Source organism: Chinchilla lanigera, unplaced genomic scaffold (genome assembly GCF_000276665.1).
Source record: "Chinchilla lanigera isolate Chin_1 unplaced genomic scaffold, ChiLan1.0 scaffold00072, whole genome shotgun sequence".
Taxonomy (NCBI): domain Eukaryota; kingdom Metazoa; phylum Chordata; class Mammalia; order Rodentia; family Chinchillidae; genus Chinchilla; species Chinchilla lanigera.
The window spans coordinates 3,096,750-3,120,056 of record NW_004955473.1 but is presented as its reverse complement, the minus strand read 5'-3'; the positions used below and the strand labels follow the sequence as shown (position 1 = coordinate 3,120,056).

General features: G+C 41.7%; 1 long non-coding RNA gene across 5 annotated transcripts in view; it reads right to left on the bottom strand.

Moving 5' to 3' along the window:
* The window catches only part of LOC102029614, a 73,303-nt gene extending 64,988 nt beyond the window's left edge, over window positions 1-8,315 (bottom strand). For 2 of the 5 annotated variants that reach the window (XR_001237113.1, XR_001237114.1), the window contains exon 1: window positions 8,114-8,315. This is a non-coding gene — a long non-coding RNA (uncharacterized LOC102029614). The remainder of the gene's footprint in view (window positions 1-8,113) is intronic. The other 3 variants (XR_001237112.1, XR_263578.2, XR_263577.2) reach the window with 3 other exon arrangements.
* Window positions 8,316-23,307: the final 14,992 nt, after the last annotated feature.

The window sequence follows — 23,307 nt, the reverse complement described above, 5'->3', positions numbered from 1 at the left end:
TTGAAATTGTGGTCAGATTTTTCTCTGTGTAGAATATCTTTTGGTAGTCTTTGTAATGCTGGCTTGGTGCTCATGAAGTTCTTCAATCGTTCTTTGTCGTCAAAATATTTTATGTCTCCGTTGAATTTGAGGGTTAGTTTGGCAGGGTACATCAGTCTCGGTTGGAAGCTGTTCTGTCTCAGGACCTGTAATATTTCACTCCAAGCTCTTCTCAATTGGATGGTTTGTGCTGAGAAGTCTGCTGTAATTCTGATGGGCTTCCCTTTATAGGTAATCTATTCCTTTTCTCTAGCAGCTTTTAATATTCTGTGACTTGTTCTTCTTTTTCTAAAAATGTGAGGTGCAACATTAAGCTATTTATTTGTTCTCTTTCTGTTTTCATTATGTGTGAGTTCACCGCTATATATTTTCCTCTGAGGACTGATTTCATTGCATCCCATAGGTTCTGGTAAGTTTTATTAACATTTTCATTTGTTTGTAGGTAGTTTTTAATTTCTTCTGTGACCCATTGGTTGTTCAGGAGGTTGTTGTTTAAGTTCCAAGTGTTTATGGAGTTTTTGGAGTTCCTTTTGTCATTTATTTCCAATTTCATTGCACTGTGGTCAGATAATATGCATGGGATAATTTCAATTCTTTTGCATTTCGGTAGGTATGCTCTATGGGCTAGGGTGTGGTCTGTTTTAGGGAAAGTCCCATGTTCAGCACTAATTTCTACATTCATTTATTAACTCTGAAAGGTCTCTGCAGATTTTGAAGGATTTTCTTTGTATGAGACCATGCAATGAACAGTGACTGTTTTCCTTCTTCTTTCCAATTTGGCTGTGTTCACTATATGTTCCTTGCCAAATTACCTTGGTTAGAAGTTGCAATAGAAAGTTCAATTGAACAGGACAAAGTGGGCATTTTTGCCTTCTTTGTGGTCTTTGGCCAAAATTTCAGTCTTTCAACATGGAGTAAGTTAGCAGCTGAACGCCTTTCATAAATGCCCTTTGCTTTACTGAAATAATTCTCCTGAGGCCACAGTGAATTGAGGTTTATTGCTTTTCTGGAGGGAGGAAGTGGAACAATCCTTTATTCAGCCCCTTTCACTGACATTATTTTGCCACGTGCTTCTCTTTTCTAGAACATTTATGCTTCTAGACAAGGCACCTGCTAGAACAGCCACATACCTGTGAAGATATGTGGGGTTCCGGTGTCCCACGTCCAACAGACATGGACTCTTCAAGTGTCGGTGGATCTCCTGTCCTTTAAATGGTCTTGGTCCTCCATGTTTCATACAGAACTGCTGCAGTAGAATATGCAAGTCTTCTTTGGCCTTTTCTTCAGCTCCTATAGTCCTTTCAAACTTGGTGGCCCCTGAGACCTTCAGCATATCCACCTGCTGCTACTCGATGCCACCTGCAGTGCCCTGCCCTTGCTGTTATCACACTGCAACAAGTAGCGCTCCATCCACCAGTGTACAGTGACATCACTTAAAGCCTTCCTTTTCCTTTCTCTCTCTCTCTCTGTCTCTCTCTGTCTCTCTCTGTCTCTCTGTCTGTCTCTCTCTCTCTCTCTCTCTCTCTCTGTATGTGTGTATTTTATGGTGCCAGGAATTGAACCCAAGACCCCAAAAACGCGAGGACTAGAGCATAGCTATATCCTCAGCTTAGATTGTCAACTGTTTTCTTTTTCTCTCTCTGTTGTGTTTGTTTGGTTTTTGAGACAAAGTCCTGCCATGTGCACTCTTCAAATGTTGACCTCATGACACCCATCCTCAGTCATGAGATTACAAGACCTCAGCACCCTACGGGGCTTCTGCCCCGCATGTTTCTCTCTAAAGGGCGTAAGTGTGGGAAACGTGAGTCAAGACCCTGCATGTGTCATGCAGGGGATGCGTTCGGTCCTCTCCACACTGGGAGGAAGTGAGCCTGCACCTTACTACTTCCTGCAATGTGTCCTGGTAGCTGCTGGTCCTCTCCAGGCCCCTTAGTGTACGAGATCTACACCCAGGTAGCACTGTGCGCATCGTTCGTGCGGCCTTAGGAGAAGGCAAGGAGGCCAGGCCTGGAGTGCAAGCCTTGTCCAATTCTCCAGAGGCAGGACCTTCCCCCGACAACAAGGTGTCAGGGGAAGGGAGCTATGTTGATGCTCCCTGTCCTGAAACTCTTGCCGAAAGGCGTCAGTAGTGCCCCACGTATGGGCGGAAGCACGGTCCTCCAGTGCTCTTCTCCCACCTTTCCCGTGTGAAAAAACTTTTTCTAGAGGTAAGTGCCAAGGAGAACTGGCTGCCTTGCCTTCTGCCCACCCTGGTGCCAGGAGCTCACTCTGGTGAGTTTCCTTTTTTCTACCTCAGTCCGAACTGACCCTTCCACCCACAACTTTCATCAGGGATTTCCTTTAGTCTGAAGTTACGTTGCCACCTCAGGTAGGCTGTGTGCCACTGCTCAGGACTACACAGCACTTTTCACTCCACTTCAGGCAGTTAGATGGTTCCAGGCCCAAATGGGAGAGGGAACTGATGAAGCCCTGGAGATCATCTGGGACTCTCATTTGACAATTCCCACTGGGCTTTGACTTGACCCCAGGCTTCATCTGTTTTGTCACTTATTGTGATGAATTTTTAGCAGTTCTTTTTGAAATTTATTTTATATATTTATTTATTTGCACAGAGTCTTGTTGTGCAGTTCAGGCTGGTCTTCAACTCACAGTGTGACTCAGGTCGGCCTGAAACTCACCGAGGTACTCCTGCCTTAGCCTCTTTAGTGCTGAGACCACAAGTCTGCACCTTCATGCCCAGAGAGATGTGAACAACTCTTAGCAACCAGAGGAGGAGGCCTCGTTAGCTTGCATCACTATATCCATGCACGGCTCTATGAAGCATGATATCTACCCTTACATGTGTATGAACGTCTATGAGTTCACATAGAGTCCCAGTTTCATCTCAAAGTTTCTTCATTTAATATTGGAATGCATCCAGCTGTGGTGGTGCATGCCTGTAATCCCAGCTCTTGGGAGGCTGAGGCAGGAGGATGCTTGGGATTTAGAGACCAACCTGGGCTGCAAAGTGAGCTCAAGTCCATCTTGAAGTGCATAGTGAGACCCTGTCTCGAAAACATAAAAAAATTAAAAAATTGTAATGAAGGGCACTCTCTAGCTTTTTTTGTGGAGCTCCATTTTTTCTTTTAACAGACCTCAGTTATTATTCCAATAGATTTCGGGATACTTTTGTATATTGAAGGAGAGAGAATTTTATTTTTAGTTTAATTTTTTGGTACTGGGAATTGAACTCGGGACCTTGAGCTTGTCAGGCAGGCACTTGTGCTGCTGAGCTAAATCCTCAGCCCTTTTGTACATTGAATGTATACATACACTATATTTATACTTGGCACATCCTGATAGACTCATTATCCATATACAAAGTCCAAGCAGGTCGTGGTGTTGCACGCCTATTATCTCAGCACTGGGGAGGGTGAGGCAGGAGGATTTTTGTGAGTTAGAGGCCAGCCTTGGCTACAAAGTGTATTCAAGGCTGGAGTGAACTACACAGTGAAACCCTGTCTCAAAAAGGAAAAGAAAACCGGGCTTGGTGGTACAGGCCTGTAAAGCGGCACACCAGAGGCTTAGGCAGGTGGATCTTTGTGCGTTCGAGACCAGCCTGGCCTACAAAGTGAGCTCAAGGCCAGCCTGAACTGCAGAGCAAGACCTTGTCTCAAAACGACAAAAAAGTAAAGAAGTTTTAAAAAACCCAGAAAAAATAAAAAGCAAAACAAAACAAAACAAAACACAATATATGTATATATGCAAAGTCCATCAATGTCTCTTAAAATTATTGTTGTCTTAACATGTAGCTTATCTGCTGTTAGTGCAGCTTTTCCAACTTTAGTTGATTATTGTTGGCATAGAATAATTTCCATACTTTGTTTACTTTTAACTCATTCAGGAACAACATCTAAACAGTCTCTTTTAGGAGAGTATTCTTTGATCATGTTTATTTAAACTCAGTTCTACCAATCTCTGCTTATCAATGGGACAGTTCAGTCAATTTAAATAAATTATTGGTAAAAAGGGACTTACTTCTGCTGTACTGCCAGCTGTTTAATGTGTGCATTATATTTCTTTCTGAATTACTCAATTACTATCTTCTGATTGATTTATTTTTTCTACAATATTATTTTATTCCCTTCTTACTTTTTTCAGTACATTTTGATGTTTTTCCCTTTATGAGTATACCGGTCAATACATTATCCTAATTTTATGGTAATTGTCATTAAGTACTTTCAATGGTACATAAAACCTTCCTTTTCCAGCTCCATTCATTTTTCTGTTATTTTCCCACACTAACATAAATATTTTATGCTCATTGAGGGAGACTAATAATTCAGATACCACAAGATACAATATGTATGTCTTTTACATCTATTGTGTGTGGCCACTTGTTCCTTCAGAGGGCTCTAGCTATTGTCTCCTTTTCTCATTTCAGCTCTTTCTCTCATTTCATCTTGAAGAACTCTTTGTGTCTGTACCATGAGATGTCTTCAGTGGCCAACCTGAATGAACTGCTGATCTAGGGATGCCATGAGTTGTGTTTGATTTGTGAAAACTAGTATTGCATGGTATGGAATTAGGAGCAGGATTTTATTTTCTTTTAGAATTGTAATGATTTGTTTACTGGCAGAACCATGGATTGAAACAGGGTCACGTGCAGCTCTTTTTGTATTTTTATTTTGTACAAGTGTCTCTCTGAGGCTGCAAGTTGCCCACTCTGGCTCACACTTGCTCTTCTCCTGCCTTATTCCCCCAGAGTGCTGGGATTACAGGCCTGGGCCACCAAGCCAGGCTTCTTTGCAAACTTTAAATGTTATTTCCATACCTTTTGGTTCCATATTTCCAAAAGAGAATTGATGGATAATTTTATTGAGAATCCTTAATATGATACCATTATCTCTTAATGCTTTGAAGTATTTTAAAGTTCCTATTTTTTTTTTCTGTCTCTGGCATCAGTTTTTTCAGACAGAAAGGGCGGGAGAGGAAGTGGCGATGAAGTTTTCTCGGCGCACTGCTGCCATCGTGCGGAAAGACTTTCATCATATCCAGCGCTATTATGCCTTCCTTCCCATCAGACCAAGTGTTTATGGAAGTTTTGTTTAGTCAGTTAGTACAGGATTTGGCTCCAAAGTGGGCTTCTTTGCCTTCTAAGGCCCCACAAGAGCCGTACACGGTGGAACTACCTTGCTTTGGGGATTAAGGGACCTGGAATGGACGGACCTTCAGCTGCCCGGAGCCGCCATTCCAGGAAGTTATGGGGCAGGCTTTGGCACCCCTTGGGGAGGACAGGATCAGAGACCCACTCAAGACACCCATGGGCTGCTGGAATCACGAAGGTGCTCTGCCTGCGCCTTTAAATCACTGTTAGCTGGTCTTTAAGTGATGGCCTGGTGCAATGGTGGTGAGCCATTGGCCCAAGCACTGTAGCAGGATGTCAGTTATCATTGAAATCTCTATGAGCTTCACCATCACTGCACCTGTTGGTAGGTGCTTCTTTAAGGCAGTGTGAAAACGCAAAGACAGTGCATTCCAGGTGGGAAGTGCACTCTCAGAACTGGTCCCTCACTCCAAATTCCATCCCAACACACTGCATTTGTGTCTTTCTTCTGGTGGCCTCAGAGAAAAGGATGGAAAGCCAGCTTGGGTGTGGGTCTCATTGAGCTCAGCAAGCGCTGCTTTCCTCATTGGCTAGGACTTTCTTGGAGGAGAAGTTCATGACATGGGGCTTTATGAAATGGATTCCATACCATGGAAGTATTGCTCCAAAACAACCAAAGGGCCCACTTCCATATGCTCTACCTCCAGCTTTCCCCTTTGAAAAAAATGTCCAAAGAGACAAACACACTAGAAACTGCAGCTACCTTACCAGTTCTTTATTGCAAAATAAGTAGCAGGACTAGAATGCTGATTTTGCTTTTAACTTGATGTCAACAACAGATTTAATACACGAAGTGAGATGGTGACCAGGCTTTCTAAAATACAAGGCAATAGAGTCCCTGGCTTTTCTGTTTCTTTGCAGAGTTTTTTTCAGACAGAAAGGGCGGGAGGGGAGTCCCCGCGGACTCACTCTCAGTGCCGTGCTGCCATCGTGCGGAATAACTTTCTTTCTACCCAGCGCCAATATGATTTTCTTCCCAACAGACCAAGTTTTACTTAAGTTCGTATTTAGGAAGTTATTAGGGGGTTTTGCTGCAAAATGGGCCTCCTTGCCTTCTAAAGCTCCACAAGAGCTACCCACACTGGAGCTACCTTGCTGTGGGGACTAGGATCTGAAGTGGACCTGCAAGCTGCCAGGAGCCGCCATTACAGGAAGTTGTGGGGGCGGGTTTCGGTTCCTCCAGTGGAGAACTGGACCAGAGACCCGCTCAGACAGCTTGGGGCTCCTGGAAGCACGAATCTGCTCTACCTGCACCTTTAAAGGATTGTTAGGCGGTCTTTAGGTGATGGCCTGGTGCAACAGTGGAGAACCTATGGCCCACATGTCCCAGCGGGGTGTCAGTTATCATTGAAATCGCTAAGAGCTTCACACATCACTGCACCTGTTGGTAGGGGCCTGGGTCCTTCCTTGCAGAAATGTGAAAACACAAAGGCAGTGCATTCCAGGTGGGAAGTGCACTCTCAGAACCGGTCCCTCACTCCAAATTCTATCCCAACACACTGCATTTGTGTCTTTTTTCTGGTGGCCTCAGAGAAAAGGATGGGAATCCAGTTTGGATATGGGTCTCATTGAGCTCAGCAATCCCTGCTTTCCTCATTCGCTTGGGTTTTCTTGAAGGAACAGCTCTTGACGAAAGCTTTATGAAATGTCTTTCGCAGGATGGCAGTATTGCCCCAAAAGACCGAAACAGCCCACTTCCATGTGCTTTTCCTCCACCCTTCGCCTTTGAAAAAAAATGTCGAGTCAAAGACACGAGAACCTGTAGTTACTTCAGCCTTTCTTTAATTGTAAAATGTTTTCCACTATTAGAATGGTGATTTTGCTTTCAATTAGATGTCATAATAGATTTAATACTCAAAATGAGCACGTGGCACCAGACTTTCTATAATAAAATGCAATGGGCTTCCTGCCTCTTTTGTTTGTTCCTATCGTTTTTTTCAAGCAGGAAGGGCGGGAGGTGAGTCTGCTCGGATCCATTCTCGGGGCACTGCTGCCATCGTGCGGAGAAAGTTTTATCATACCTAGCGCCGCTATGCCTTCCTACCCATCAGACCGAAATTATGGAAAATTTCACTTAGTGCGTTAGTAGAGGCTTTGGCTCCAAAGTGGGCCTTCTTGCCTTCTAAGGCCCCACAAAAGTCTTACACACTGGAGCTACTTTGCTGTGGGGATTAAAGGACCTGGAGTTGACCTCCAGCTGCCAGGAGCCGCCATTACAGGAAGTCCTGGGGCAGGCTTGGGTTTCTCTGGGGACTAGAGGACCAGAGACCCACCCAGACAGCTCTGAGCTGTTGGCAGCACTTACTCCTTTGGCTGCCACTTAGAAAGGTTGCTAGTGGACCTTCAGGTGATGTCATCCTCGTGTGGGCTTTGGGTCTCTCCTTCAGGTATTGTTAGAACAGGAAGATAGGACCGGTCCAACTGCCAGATGCACTTTCAGTCCTGGTCCCTCACTCTCTTAGTTTTGCTCCAACACTCCGCGTTTGTATCGTTCTTGTGGTGGTCCCAGGGAAAAGGACTTGAAGCCAGCTTGGGTGTGGGTCTATCTGACCTCGGCCAGCCCTGCTTTCCTCTTTGCGTAGGGTTTTCTTGGAGGAGCAGCTCCTGACATAGGCTTTTATGAAATGTCTTCCGCACGATGGCAGTGTTGCCCCAAAAGACACAAACAGCCCACCTCCATGGGCTCTGCCTCCACCCTTCGCCTTTGAAAAAAATGACCAAAGAGGCAAAGACGCTAAAACCTTTCACTGCTTTACCCTATCTTTAAGTGCAAACTCTGTCCCATTACTTCAGTGCTGCTTTTGTTTTCAATTTCGTGTCAGCAATAGATTTGATACTCAAGGGCCTGTGGTCTAGCCTAAGCTCCACAAATGTGATAGTAAAAGAACATTTGAAATGTTTTGTAAATGTGAGATCTAAGCTACTCACGGTCATCACTCAGCTTGTCTTTCCCAAAATCAGCTTCACATGTCCAAGCCTTCCCGTTATTGTTCTTCCTCATGCAACATTCTATCTCCGGTGCTTCCTTGTTCATCAAATCGTCTTCCTGGTATTGTTGACCAAATCTCAGGGATCCCTGCCTAGGAAGGAAAACAAATATTTACCACTGTGGCCGTGGTGAAGAACCAATCTAGCTCCAGGTGCTTGGTCCTCATCCTGACTGGAGTCCCAGGTTCCCTGCAAGTCCTACTGCATGTTCTCAGCTAAGCACCAGTCTTTGTGTGTTCATCAGAGACTGACTTTAGGTGGACCTAACACACTGAAGGCTGACCAGTGTCTGACCTGGAGTGAGGCATACAATTGAAAGTGTATGTACTCCAGTCGGAGCGATCATTTTGGTCCCCTGTATTTGTCCTCTAACAATGGAGTGCAAGTACAGTAAGTGGCCTCCCCCTGGTTCCCAGGGTTGTATGGTGTATGTGGGTTATTGTTTTCCCTTAAGGACAGTTCTTACGTTTTCTCCTTGTTAATGCAGACATGGAACTTCAAAACGATTCAGAAAATACCCATATGCTCACCAAGAATCACACACCAGGGCTGGGGATATAGCTCAGTGGCACAAGAGCCTGCCTCAGAAGCACAAGGTCCTGAGTTCGATTTCCAGTGCCAAAGAAAAAAAAAGGGATCATGCAACATCATAAAGTTTGTAGTGCACAGTCACAATCTTTTGTATGTCTATTGCCATTCTTTCGGTACACAGAGACGAAGTTCTATGTAGACAATGAAAGAGCACAGTACATTTGCATTTTGATTATTTTAAGTTACTCATTGCATTTTAGAATGGAGCTTTTCACTTCTAATTCCCAAGAAGGTCTTAACATTGTCAGGAATTATTTTTATTATTCTCAATATTTTATCCTATATCTGTAAGAAGTGGTTCTTTCCCATAATCCCAGTTCTGGAGTCTGAAGCAGGAGGCTTGCAAGTCAAGAACTGCCTGGGCAGCTCTTCACCCTAGGGATACTCAGACTCAAAACAAAACAAAAGAAAGATGCTGAGGATGTAGCACAATGGACAGGGCCTGAGTTCAGTACTGGCGCTGCGGGGGCGGGAGGTACTTTTACCCTAAATCTGTCATTTTTGTTGTTGTTGTTATTTTACTGAGACTGTTTCTCTCTCTGTACTCCAGGCCTTGACCTAACCTATGGAGCCCCAAATAGCCTGAAACTTCAGGTGATCCTCCTGAATCTCTTAAGAGCTCCAGGGACTAAAAGCCAAATTCAAAAATAGTTATCCTAAATTGGCATAGCTTGTATTCAGGCACCCTGAGAGAACATAATGGTGCGTGTGTTCACAACACTCCCATGCAGCTGCAGTCTTACACTGATATCTGTTTACATTCATACAAATAAAAATACATAAACACATACTCTACGCTGACTAGGATCACAAATACATAGGTTTTTAAACTTTGTAAATGGAGAGAAAATACATAATGTTTCCATACAATAGTACTTACATACACCTCCCATGCTCGTTTCTCTTATACATAAATGTATGCGTTTCACACTTTACAGAGGCCTTAGCAGCACTATATACATCACTGGCATATATTCATATTAATATATATTTTCTAGTGCTTGTTGCTTTGTATTTCACTCTGGATCCTTAAGAAATTATAAAAAACATTTGGCAGGCCAGCCACAGAGAGAAGAAATAAACATTTTTAAAATGTTCTAGGGAGAGGAAGAGGGGCACTGATCTACAACCTCACATTCTTCACTCCTGAGCCAGGACCGTTACTAGTTGGAACCCAGCCTGCGTAATTTAAGTATTTAGAAAGACTGTTACCAAGTGTTACAAGGAAAGAGAGAAAGAGAGAAAGAGGAAGGAAGGAAGAAAGGAAGAAAGAAAGGAATAAAGAAAGAAAGCAAGAAAGAAAGCAAGCAAGAAAGAAAGAAAAAGAAAGAAAGAAAGCGGAAAGAGGGAGGAAGACTGAAGAAAAACTGGCAATATAATTGAGTAGGAATGGCTTGGATTCAACCCTCAGTTACACACACACACACACACACACACACACACACACAGAGTTGTACCATGTATTACCACCTTTTCCTATAAAAGTTCTTCAGGTATTTTAGATATTTCTGCTTTTTCAGGTAATTGATTTGGACATGTATTCTCCTATTCTACTAGCTGCTCCTTTATATTATTCGTTATGTCCTTCAGTGAAATATACTTTTAAATTCTGATGAAGTCAAATCTGTTGTTCATACTTTCAGCAACATATCCAAGAAAGCACCACCAAGTCCGAGGTCTTGAAGATTTACCCTTATATTTGACTCAGAGTTTCATAGTTTATGGAGTTAATTTTTGCATATGGTATAAAGTAGAGGTCTCCCTGTGCTTTTTAATCTGTAGATAATCAATTGTTGTAGCACTGGGATTATTTCATTCCTCCATCGAATGGCCTTGATGATACTGTTGAAATCAAGTTACCATTGTGTATGGGCTTATTTGTGAACTCTAAAGATAGTCCACTTGGCTCTGTATTTATTCTAATTTGAGTAGCACACTGCTGTGAGCACTATTTTTGGTAGTAAGTTTTGAAATTTGGAAGTGTGAGTCCTCCATCTCGTGTTTCTTACTCAAGAATTGTTTTGAGCTTGACCAGCAGGCACACACCTGTAGTCCCAGCAGTGGGGAGTAGGATCTCCAGTTTCAGACCAGCTTGCATGATGTATGGAGACCCTGTCTCAAAAAGTAAAACAAATAAAAAGAACTGTCTTGGCTATTTAGCTCTCTTGAAATTCCGTATGAATTATTTATTTATTTTTTTGTATGAATTTTAGATTCAGCTGTTCTATTTTTGTCAGAATGGCCATTGGGATGATATGGATTTCACTGACTCTTCAGATATTTAGTGTAATATTGCCATGAATCCATATTCAGCCTTCCAATTCATGAACACAGGGTGCTTTTTTCATCAAATCATCTCAAGGTGCTGGGGATATAGCTCAGTGGCACAAACGCCTGCTGGCAAGAGCAAAGTCCTGAGTTCGATTCCCCGTACCAGAAAAACAAAACAAAACATCACATCACCTTGAACTCCTTCAGCAATATTTTATCATTTCTAATATACCAGTCTTATTTCTCTTTAACACCCAGATTTTGCCTGCAAACTTTTACACTAAAGGGCAGGAACAGGTGACATCTGTTCTCTAGGGCCACCTTTTGTCTTAGGGTAGATCCCTCTGTTCCTCCACAAGGGGAGAAACTAAAGCTCTGCCTCACCACCTCCTATGACAGTATCTCCTGACAGTTGCTGGTCCATGTCAGGCCCCTCACTAGCCAGGTTGTACAGCGAGGTGGCGGCAGTGTCTAGGTTTCTCCTGAGGCCTAAAAAGGAGACAAGAAGGCTGAACCTAGAGCCCAAGCCACTTCAAACTGGTTGCCAGCACGAGCTTCCCCAACAGTGAAACCTCACGGGAAGGGAGCTGTTGGGGCGCTCTTTGTACTTAAACTTTTGCCGCAAGAAGGCAGTAGTGCTCTGCCTATGGCGAAGAACGGCCCGCCAGTGCTCTTCTACCGCCCTTCCTGTCTGAAAAAACTCCACCCAGAGACAAATGCCAGGAAACTTGGCTGCCTTGAGATTTCCCCAGCCTGGTGGCACAATTCCAATGTGTGGTGAGTCGGCTTATGTTTTCCCTCTGAAAACAAGCTGAGCCCTCTATCCACAACTTTTGATCTTGATGCGCAACTCTTCAGGAATCTTCTTTTGTCTGAAGTTAAATTGCCATCTCTAGTAGTCTGCCTGCCTCTGCTCATTATCACACAGCCCATTCACTTGGCAGCCAAGGTTCCAGGCCCAAATGGGAGAAGGAATTGATCTTTGGAGCTCCTGAGCTACCAGTGGAGAACCGCAAGCGGCCTTTGATCTGCCTTTCCTTCTGGACAACTAGAGTCCACCTCCATTTTGTCACTCTGCGATGAATGGTTGGCAGGTCCTTGTCAAGACATAAGAGGAGACCCAGATAGCTTGTACCACTGTCTCCCATAATCCCTGCATGAAATGTTTTACAACTTCTTGTGAACTTACTTCATGTGTTTGTGTTATATTAGTCTTTTGTGTTATATTTAGTCTTTTAGATACTTGCCAGACTTTCTCATCAAGCATGGTGTTTGCTACATATTTGCAAAATAATATGTGCTGACCAAGAAAAAAGCACGATCATACCACCTATTAAGAGAAGTGAAGAGATCCCATTCAACCCAGCTATCCCCCTGCTGGGTATTTTCCCAGAAGATCTAAAAACATCATATCACAGTGATATATGTGCACCTATGTTCATAGCAGCACAATTTGTAATTGCTAAAATGTGGAAGCAACCCAAATGTCCATCCACCGAGGATTGGATAAGAAAATTATGGTACTTTTATATAATGGAATATTACTCAGCTGTAAAGAAAGATAAACTCGAGGCCTTTATATTTAAATGGTCACAACTAGAGACCATACTCATAAGTGAAATAAATCAAACATACATGTGCAAGCACCGCATTGTGTCACTAGTGTAAAACTTGAAAGAGTTAAGTTAAACTCGGAGGTATGATAGACACTGTGAAATGATAGGAAACCACCGAAGAGTAAAGGGCTTCTGGGATGTGGGAAAAGAAAAGGGAAAGAAGGAGAAATTTTGTATGTATGTATATACAGGATAGATAACATGGTTGTTCTTCTATCTGCTGTTTCTATGCTGAAAGAAACTGTCAATGAGTCTTTGGTTGACCAGTATTGCATGTCTATATCTGTTTTCATGAGAAGCCACTTTGAAGATATCAATATGTAATACAACCACCATTGTTAATTCCCTACCACTTTGTTTGTAACTCTGTATTGTCTGTATTGTGCTTGTGATATGTTGTAAAATGTTGTATGTCTGTTAATGTTTCCCTCCTTTTATCCTTAAAATTAAAAAAAAAAAAAAAAGAGAAGTGATAACCTTTTCTATTACTTTTTCCCATATATCTATATTTCAATATTTGGGTTCACCAACAAAACTCTATATTAAAATTGGATTAATGTGTACATTTGGATCAAAATAGGTGTGCACTCTAAAATTTTGAAGGGAGTGCATTCCTATGATAGCATATAAGCATTCATTAATACTGCTCCTGAACGTCTGGACACGTGCATACAAATATACAAACAGCATCCTGACTGTAACTGTTATCACGATTAAAATGTAGCTATTTATTCCAGAGGGTGAGTAGCACAGGCCTGTAATCCCCACACTCAAGAGGCTGAGGGAGGAAGATTGGAGTTTGAGTTCATCATGCGCAATATTGGGAACGCAAAGCCACTGCACAGAGATACACCCTGTCTCTGAAAGCAAAATAAAACAAAAATGTAGCTGTTAAATATGTGCATATAAAAATGTGAAAGTTTCCATGAGTCATAGTTGAATGCACACTGAAGGCACTTTTAACAAAACCTTCATTGTCTTTTACAATTTCCACATTCATACCTATACACACAAATTTCTGCATTTCTGCTCTACCTAGTGCCTCATTATCCAAGAGACTAATAAAAGTAGTTCATATTAATGGCAAAATGTTCAAATTCTGAGGATTTACAGAGCCAAATAAGTGTTTTCTGCATCTCAAGAAGTTTTAAAATGTATTTATTATACCTTCATGTGCGGTCCCTATTCATATTGGAAAGAAAGTCCCCGTTCTTCTGTTTTTTTTTTTTTATTTTAAAAATAGTCGCCATTCTTTTGTACCTACAGTGCTCAAATATGTTTTCTGCATTTATTACAGGTTGAACATTTTGTAAGCTTGCTAACTATTCTTAAAGATTATTCCTATATATTCATTGGGATATTCTTTTTTTTTTTTTTTTTCGGTCTTTTTGAGACAGGGTCTCGCCATGCAGTTCAGGCTGGCCTTGAGCTCACTTTGTAGCTCAGGCTGGTCTCAAACTTGCAACGATCCTGCTGCCTCCCGAGTGCTGGGATTACAGGCGTGCGCCACCACACCCGGCTGGGATAATCTTTTAAGACTCCTGTCTTCTTTCTCACACTTCTCAAAGTTATATCAGCTTCTTTACAGTATGTCCCAGTACAGTAGCCATGCATAAAAAGCAGCTGGTAACAGTAAATACCACAAACAGAAGTAATTTTAAAATGTTGATATGTTATAAGTGCTCCTGTTTCCTATGTTCAATTAGAAAAACAACTTATTATGTTCAATGAGCTCAATAAACTTTTTTGCACCAACAACCTTTTCTGCACATATTTGCTCTAAATTGATTCCCAAATTACGAATGTAATATCAGTTTCTGGAAAAGTTTCTTAAAATAGTCTAATGTATGAAGATACATTTGAAAACAGCAGTGCTTTGTGTTTTTTGTTTTTTTTCCGGTACCGGGAATTGAACTCACAACCTTGTACGCGCCAGGCAGGCGCTGTGCCACTGAGCTAAATCCCCAGCCCCCAATGCTTTGTTGTATAGCCAATTTTTCCCAAACAACCACTGCCAGCAGCTTCACATTTATGTGTACTGAATTATTAAATATACACCCACACACATACATCCACATATGTATGGCATGCTACTCCATATATACATATATGTAAACATTTATATGTTTATGTGCTTGGTTGCAGGTTATTACATATGTTAGTAGTAAAATATATATATATATATATGTGATAGTTAACATAGTTATACTACTAATTTGTCTTAGTTCATTGAAAAGAAAGGTTTCTGCTAATATTGTTTGGACAATTAAATGCCAGTATCTTGTACTCTAACTAATTTAAAGATAACAATACATAATGTATTAACCATTGTTACCCTGTTATTACCTTTGTTTTGAAATTTTTTTTTTTCTTTAAAAAAAGTTAGAAGTAGAGTGAAGCACACATTGCTATTTCTGTTCCCTGGCTTAGCAAACTTGCATGGTTTGATTTTCAAGGTCCAGCAGTTTGCTTTGCTCCCTTGATCTTAGGTATGGAGGGAATGATCAGCACACAGAGAAAATGTTTCAGACTTTGCGAGAGCAGAAGGGACAACCTGTGCAGTTTAGCTGATCCAACCCTGGATATCTTGGAGTGTTATTTAGGGGACAGGATGGGGAGGTTAAAGGTCATGTTTCCCCTTTCACAAGGCAGCTAGAACCTGTGAGCATGTTTACCAGAGTCTCCAAGGTACTCTTTCATGAGAATAACGTTAACATTGTAAGGAAAAGAAAAGTGGTCCGTTTTCAACATGAAATAGTTAACTCTGGCTTTTTTTTTTGAAATAGTTAACTCTGAATGGAGAAATTATTAGCAGTTGAAATTGTCTGTCTGACAAAGCTCATGCATTTAGAGCGTCTCTAAGCAAACGGGAACCGGGAGAGAAAAACTAGAAGGAAAGCCTTCGTAGAAGGTAGGCTTAGGAGAGAAGGGAGAAGAAAAGCATATTTTTCTAGCTCAGGCTAAGTAGAAGCAGTAACTCGCGTTCACCGCAAGGTCACATAGAATTCTTAAACAGCAACATCTACTTCTTGGAAAGTCTCAAAGTAAATAATAGAAAACAGTACGAATAAATCCAAACTCAACTGGCAGGGGGACCAGGGAACTCACAGAGATGTCTAGGGAAGATTGTGTCCCAACCCCAGGACTAGGCCAATGAGGAAAATGGGGAAGGGACCTGCACGCAGGGGGTTAAATTGCTCACCCTGGGTGCATCCCTCTGTCACACCCTCAGACTTAATTAAATAAAGCCTTTGCTGGTTTTCTTACCGCCTGAGTCTATTCTTTGGATCTGAGCAAGAGCTACATTTCTAACAGTATCTATAGGCCAACCATGAAACCTACCATAACCAAACCGAAGGGAAATGAGACACAGGACAGGGTGGGCCACATGGTAGGTGATGAAATCTTGCTTTTCCAAGAATATGAAAATTTTTGTTTTAGTTGGCTTACACTGTTGTTCATATCTTCCTTTCTCCTAATGAGCTGCTATTTGGTTGTGCTATCCATTGTTCAAAATGCGGGATTGAAACCTCTGTTTTTGCAGAACGCTGTTTTTCCTGCCAATTGTGCTCAGGTTTTGCATCATAGATCTGATGACTCTTGTAAAGGGAAGATGTCTATATAACTGTCACATCTTGATAGACTGACCATCTCATCCATACACAATGTCCATCATTGTCTCCGGAAATAATTTTTGTCTTAAAGTGTATTTTGTGTACTGGTAGTACTGGTATTCCAAACCTCTTTTGGTTGTTGTTTGCATAGAATATCTTTCTAAACTCTTTTACTTTTACCCATTTAAGAACTGGATCTAAAATCAGTCTCCGGTGAAAAGCATATCGTTTGATCATGTTTATTTAAACTGCCTTCCACTAATCTCTGCCCTTAAATGGGAGAGTTTAATCCATTTAATTAAATTACTGGTAAAGAAGGACTTATTTCTGATATTTTGTCAATTCTTCAATTACTAACTTCCTTTGTGGTTATTTTTTGTCTTCCACTACACCATTTTATGGCCCTTTGCATTTCTTTTTCAGTTTATTTCAACTTTTCCCTTTATGGCTGATACAGTTAACTTCTTAATTTTATAGTAATTGTAATTAAATAATGTATTAGTTTCTACAAAAAACATTCTAAAGAACACTAGGATAAGTGTATTTGAAGAGAAGGGAATCTTCTTGAGGCGAATTAATGGCAGCATCTTATCTGTAATAAATTTTTAAAATTTAATCATTCACTTATATTTTTAATAACTCCTTATTGATCCAGCATTTAGTAATTTCTGTTAAATAAAAACCTCACAGTATGTCCTCATTATCCTTATTTACTGGATTTGATGATGAAAGGTAAAGATTTTCAATTGATTCAGGACATGTAGGCAGCTATAACAGTCTAACTAAAGACCCTGACGGAAGACGACTTTCAAAACTATTTTGGAAAGTGGCAAGAGGGATCAGGTAAGTGTATGCAAAGCAAGGTTTTTTTTTTTTCTTGAGGGTGATTAATGGCAATCTGTTTTTACTGTGGTGAATGTTTAAATTTTTAAATATATTTTTACTTCACACTCAATATATCTGTGTAGCTATGTGTTTTCTTTTGCATGGACTGAGTTATTGTCTAATGCCTTCACATTTCACCTTTTGTTTTTTTTTGTTTTTGTTTTTGTCTTTTTGAGACAGGGTCTCACTATGCAGTTCAGGCTGGCCTTGTGCTCACTCTATAGCCCAGGCTAGCCTCGAACTCGCAACAATCTTCCTGCCTCAGCCTCCCGAGTGCTGGGGTTACAGGCATGCGCCACCATGACCGGCTTCACATTTCATCTTGAAGAATTCAGTTTTCTGTTTGCAGTATGAGATGTGTATTAATCACAAACTCGATGAATTCTTTATTCAGGAATGTCTTAATTTATCTCATATTATTGAAAGATAGTCTTTCTGGATATGGAATTATTGACAGGCTTTTTTATTTTCCTTTTAGAACTTTAAATGCTAACCCCTACCTTTGCCTTTCAGTTTCTGAAGAGAATTGACTGTTCATTTTATTGAACAATTCTTGTATGTGGAAAGATCATTATGTTCATGTTTTCAATATTACTGATTTTGATAGCATGACTATAATGTGCCTTTGTAACTCCTTGTGTACAGTTCACATAGTTTGTTCAACTTCTTAGATATGTACATTCATGTTTTCGTTGACCTATATTTGCATTCACTGATCTCTCTTTCTCCTCTCTCTCTCTCTCTCTCTCTCTCTCTCTCTGCCTCTCTCTCCTCTCTCTTTTTGTCAGGTACTCACTATGCAGTTCAGGCAGGCCTTGAATTCATTGTAGCCCAGTGTAGTTGGCCTTGAACTTATAGTGATCCTCCTGCCTCAGCCTTCTGACTGCTGGGATTACAAGTGTGCACCATTATATCCAGTGCTCACTAATTTCACTGATCAAATCTGCCACTGGGAACTTCTTGGAAATTTTTCATCTTGGTTATTGCACCTTTTAGTTCCAAATTTCTATTTGGTATATTTTAAAATAATTTCAATCTCTTGTTGATTCTCTAATAGTGAAACATTGTTCTCCTGTCTTCCTTTACTTCTTTGTGTTTTGTTTCCCTTGCATTTTGAGCATACTTAAGAGTTCATTTAAAGCATTTTCTAGTAAGTGTGATACTGTTTCCTTCTGGACAGTTTCTATCAATTTATGTTTTCCTGTGAATGTATAGCAGAAAATGCCCCCCAGTTAGTATACTCCAGTTTCTTAGCTGCCCAGGTAATAGTTCCTATTCCAGATCCAGTTGCTCCTGTCTCTTAGAAAAGGCTGGTCACTGTGATGCATAGCTGGTCACTATGATGCACACTGTATGACCCAATCCCCAACTGACAAGCCCTTCTGTCTCTGTACTTCCTGCTTGCTTATCTCATACAAGCCCTAGACCACCAGAGATCAGGGCCTGATATTCTAGGAATGATCCTGATCAGTGCCTGTTGACATAAAATAAATCTGCCTCCAAATCCTGGGTGTAATTTCAGTGTTTCTGCTTGCCATTGCAAATGGATTGTACTTCTTTCTTCATGTGTCTCATTTTTTGTTACTAAAAACTGGATATTTCAATATTATAATGTTTCAAAATCAAGATATCAGAGTCCTAAACAACCCCCACCACAGACTTTAGGTTAATAGCACTTTTTTTTTTCTTTTTTTGAGACAAGGTCTCTCTATGCAGTTCAGGCTGACCTTGAGCTCACTTTGTAGCCAAGGTGAGTCTCCAACTCACAACGATCTTCCTGCCTCAGCCTCCCGAGTGCTGGGATTACCGGTGTGCGCCACCACGCCTGGCAATAGCACTTTTAAACTATTGTTATTATTTGGTTTTGCCTTGACTTCTCTCAATTGCTTTTGTAAATCTGTATTCTTTACCCTTGTAGCCATTGAGCTATGTGTTGTTAGTTTATTGGTCCCCTGGTTCTGTGACATTTTCCTTAAGAATCTACCTGTTGCTTATCCTAGCACTTGCCTCTAGATCCAGAGTAGTCTGTCAATATTAGGACCTTTAAATACTTTGAACACATTCCTCTCAGGAAGCTTCCCTGGGCCTGAAAACACTATGAGTCAGGAAAAACAAAGGTAAGCTCTTGCAAAAGTCCTTTCTTAAGCCATCAGACAGGTGAAAGTGGACAATCACAAGTCTTTAAGAGGAGTTCTTTATTCCTCCCGTGCAAGAAAATGAATGGAAAGCTGGGTATGGTGGCACATGCCTGTAATCCCAGTACTCAGGAGGCTGAGGCAGGAGGATCTTGGCCAGTTCAAGACCAACCTGGGCTACAAAGTGAACTCAAGGCCAGCCTGAACTGCATAGCGAGACCCTGTCTCAAAAAAAAAAAAAAAAAAAAAAAAAAAAAAAAAAAACAGAAAGAAAAAGAAAATGAATGGAATCATCCTCACAGCAGTATGCAGATGTGGGGATGGTAAGCAGGCATTTTAAAATGCCACAGCCCCCTTTCTCAAAGTACCAGAATCAAAGAAGTTACCTCCTCTTTGTCCAAGCCTTCACTGGCTCTAAGTTTTTACCAAGATCCAGAGACATGTAAAAGTGGCTTGTGACACACTTTGCAAGTTCACTGCTAGCTCAATATTGCTTTTGTGCAAACATAGGGTCCTGACAGTGCTTATTTCACCATCCTCAGTGACATCACCTTTGCAGTTTGTTTTTGGCATTTCAAGAAATAACTGTGCTTCTTTACAATGTACTTAGCCCAATAGTTAGGAATGAAGTTGAGATGGTGTCACACACAGGTAGTTCTGCTTGTCTCTAGCAAGGACTTTAAATACTAATTCAATTTCAAAATTTTTCATTGTTTTTCTTGATATCCGTGAGAAATGCCTCTTAACATTTTATTCATATTTAAATTACTAATGGAATACTTCCTTTCCACGTGCCTTTTTGGAAATGCTCTTTTAGAAGAACTTTCCACAAATCTTGGCCTGAAAAGGTAGCTGTGCTTCTCCGTGGGCCTTCCTAGTTCCTGGAAAGAAGTCCACAGTCCTTTCTGTATACATCAGATCTTCAACAAGCAGGCCTGTTACTATAAGGTATCACCAGGAACTGACTTGTCCTTGTTGTGTCCCTGCTAGAACAAGGAATCCATGTCCAATAGGACAATGACACCACGTGGAGGCTTACTAATTTTTGGTCCCAATGGCCAGAAATGACAGGTAAGTGCCCAGAAGTGCCTGCATTTCACTTGGAGGGGAATCCTCTAACCCTATCCACTTTGGGCAGAACCTCAGCTTCGTACAGGACTACCTACATCGGAATATCCCTGACTCTGAGGGCTCAGTACTGGCCTTCCATCCCAAGCTCTATACAGGACATCACTAATGTTCAGTTACCTTGTAATGCGTTAAGAGAGTCCTGAGGAAGAAGTCTGGATTTTGGCCTCAATTTAGTTTCACTTAGAAAACAAAAACCAAAATTACAGTAGCTTGAGCTTATGGTACGACAGTGGGCAAAATACAAGGAGGTCCTGGTTCCTGGCTCTTCGGTCTCTGGGTGGCGTTTTTTCAGACAAGAAGGGCGGGAGAAGAGCGGTGGAGAACAGTGCTTGTACACATAAGTGAAGCACTGCTGCCATCATGCGGAGAGAGTTTCAGCACATAGGCGCCATGACAGCCCTCTTCCATGAGGCCTAGCTGTTGGAGGAAGGTGGTTCTTGTAGTGAATAGGAAGAGGTTCCAGGCTTGACCTGCAGGACTCCAGGCTTGACCTCCATGCCTTGTTCTAAGATGCAAGAGAGGCCAGGAGAGCAATGCTACAATCTGGAGAATGAGAAGCCTGGAGTGGACAAGCAGCCGCCATGATGAACACCCACAGGAAGTGATGGGGCAGAGCCTCGGGTTCCTCTCAGTGTGAACAAGATTCACTCAGAAACCAATCCAGCCTCTTGCGGACACTTAGCTCTTGTTCTTGCTAGTTCCAGCAAGTTACCAGGCTTTTTGGTGACATACCTGTGCTATGAGACTTTGTCCTTCCTTGCAGCACTATGAGAATAAGGACAGACTGGTCCCAGGTGGCAGCTGCACTCCCAGTGCTGTTCCATCACTCTCCGGGTTCTACCTCTCCCCTCTGCATTTGTGCCTCACTCCAGGTGGCCTCAGAGGAAAAGGTTCAGAGGCTATGCTTGGGGCTGGGCCCTTGTCACCTCCCGACTTTCTGCCTTCCTTAAAGGCCAGGCTTTCGTGGAGGAATAGCTCATGGCTTAGTGCTTCATGAAACCGTGTCTTCATGATGGCACTATTGCACCAGAAGACCCAAAAAGCCAACTGCAAGGACACTACTCCACCCACCCCACTTGAAAAAAATGCCAGAGGAGAGAAAGACAATAGAAACTGTGGCTATATTCTACTTTGCTTAACTTGAGAAGATGGCTGTCAGAACGTTGCTGTTGCATGCCATTTGCTAGTAAAGCTACATCTAAAGCTTTCTGTGTTTCAGTCCCCCAAAATGAAAAAAGAAGTCAGATCTAAATTACCCACCACAACCAGGCAGCTTCTCCTTTCCAGAATTCAATCTGCAAGTGACCAAGTCCCCTATTTCTGCTCTTCTTTACTTAGCAGCCCATCTCCAATGTGTCCTCTTGATGTGGTACGGTTTTACAGTATTGGGACCAAACCTCAGGGATCCATGTGTACTGTTATCTCAGATATCACCAAAGTAAAGAAATAACGTTGATCTAGTGATCCACAGTGACCTTGCAGTGCTTCAACATCTTGTCAGCTGTGACCACACTTGAGCTCTGAAGATTCAGGCTGCAACAGGGGAAAGGAACTCTTGCAATGTTCTTGACTCTGTCTACCTCTCTATCAACGTGGTAATAGTTTTCTTGTGTGCGGTGAATCTAGAAGAAGGCATGTTTGTATTGTACGATATGCATAGTAACCACCCAAAGGGCTCTCAGCTGCTTTGAAATGTTTTCTGTTAGAGCTTTTCTTCTTCATCAGCATGTGGTTATTTTCTGAATCCTTGGCAAGAAATATTCTTTTCTCTTCCCACTTTTACTATGGCATATTACTTATACATATTAGGGGGCTTCTTTGGGCAAATTTATGCACACATATAACATAGCTTGATCATGACCCCTTTTTCCTTCCCTTCCCACATGCTGTCCCTATTCTTTAGCAGTCTCCTTTAGAGCAAACATCATTCTTCAATTTTCTCCAGAAAACCTTATACCTAACAAGAAAAACTTCCTACCTAACAAAATGTAGCACTTACAATCACCACATAAAGTCACAGAAAATAGTGAAAGAATATTCATGGCAAGGGAAAATGCTCTGTTCTCATATGAAATGGTGGAAAATGAGATACAACTGAGAGCAACCTCAAGTGATACCTGTAAGTATCCTGCCATATAAAGCATGTGTGACATGCAACAATGAGGCTTATCAATCCCACAGGGCTATAAAATGGGCCAATCCTAGCTTCTGTCAGAGAGTAGACAGATCACAGAGCACTTGAATTTCTGAGTTGACGCTGGAGTAGATCGCTAGGCAACAAGTAATTTCCTCCTTTTTCAGCCTTCACCTACGAGATATATCCTCTGAAAGATACAACTAGATGATACCCAAAATTACTGAACAACTCTCATTGAAGAAAATCACACGTGAATGGACAAAGTACTATGGAAAATTAATGTCTGAAGGAGAAGTGTCCTAATGAAGGACTGTGGATTTAGGTCTCCATTTGGTTTCTCTTGGAAATTAAAGCAAAATCTCAGCATTGTGAGCTTGCGGCACCAGGTTGTATAAGATACCAGGCAGTCATATTTCTGTCGCCTTTCCCTTGGCATTTTTTCAGTCGTGGAGGGAGAAAAGCACTGGAGGACACCACTTGCACCTATACACAAAGCACTACAGCCATCATGCGGAGAGTTTCAGTATGCCAGGCACCATTTCAGCTCTTTTCCCACAAGGCCGAGCTGTTGGAGTGGGATGCTGCCTGTAACTGAATTGGAAGTCACTTGGACTCTAGGCTAGGTTTCCTTGCTTCTTCTTAAGGCCCAAAGAGCAACCCGGACACTGAGAGCTGCCTGGGTGTAGATAATGGGTGGCAAGGGCCCTGGAGTAGACCAGGAGGTTCCATCACAGGAAGTCTTTCGGGAGGCTTG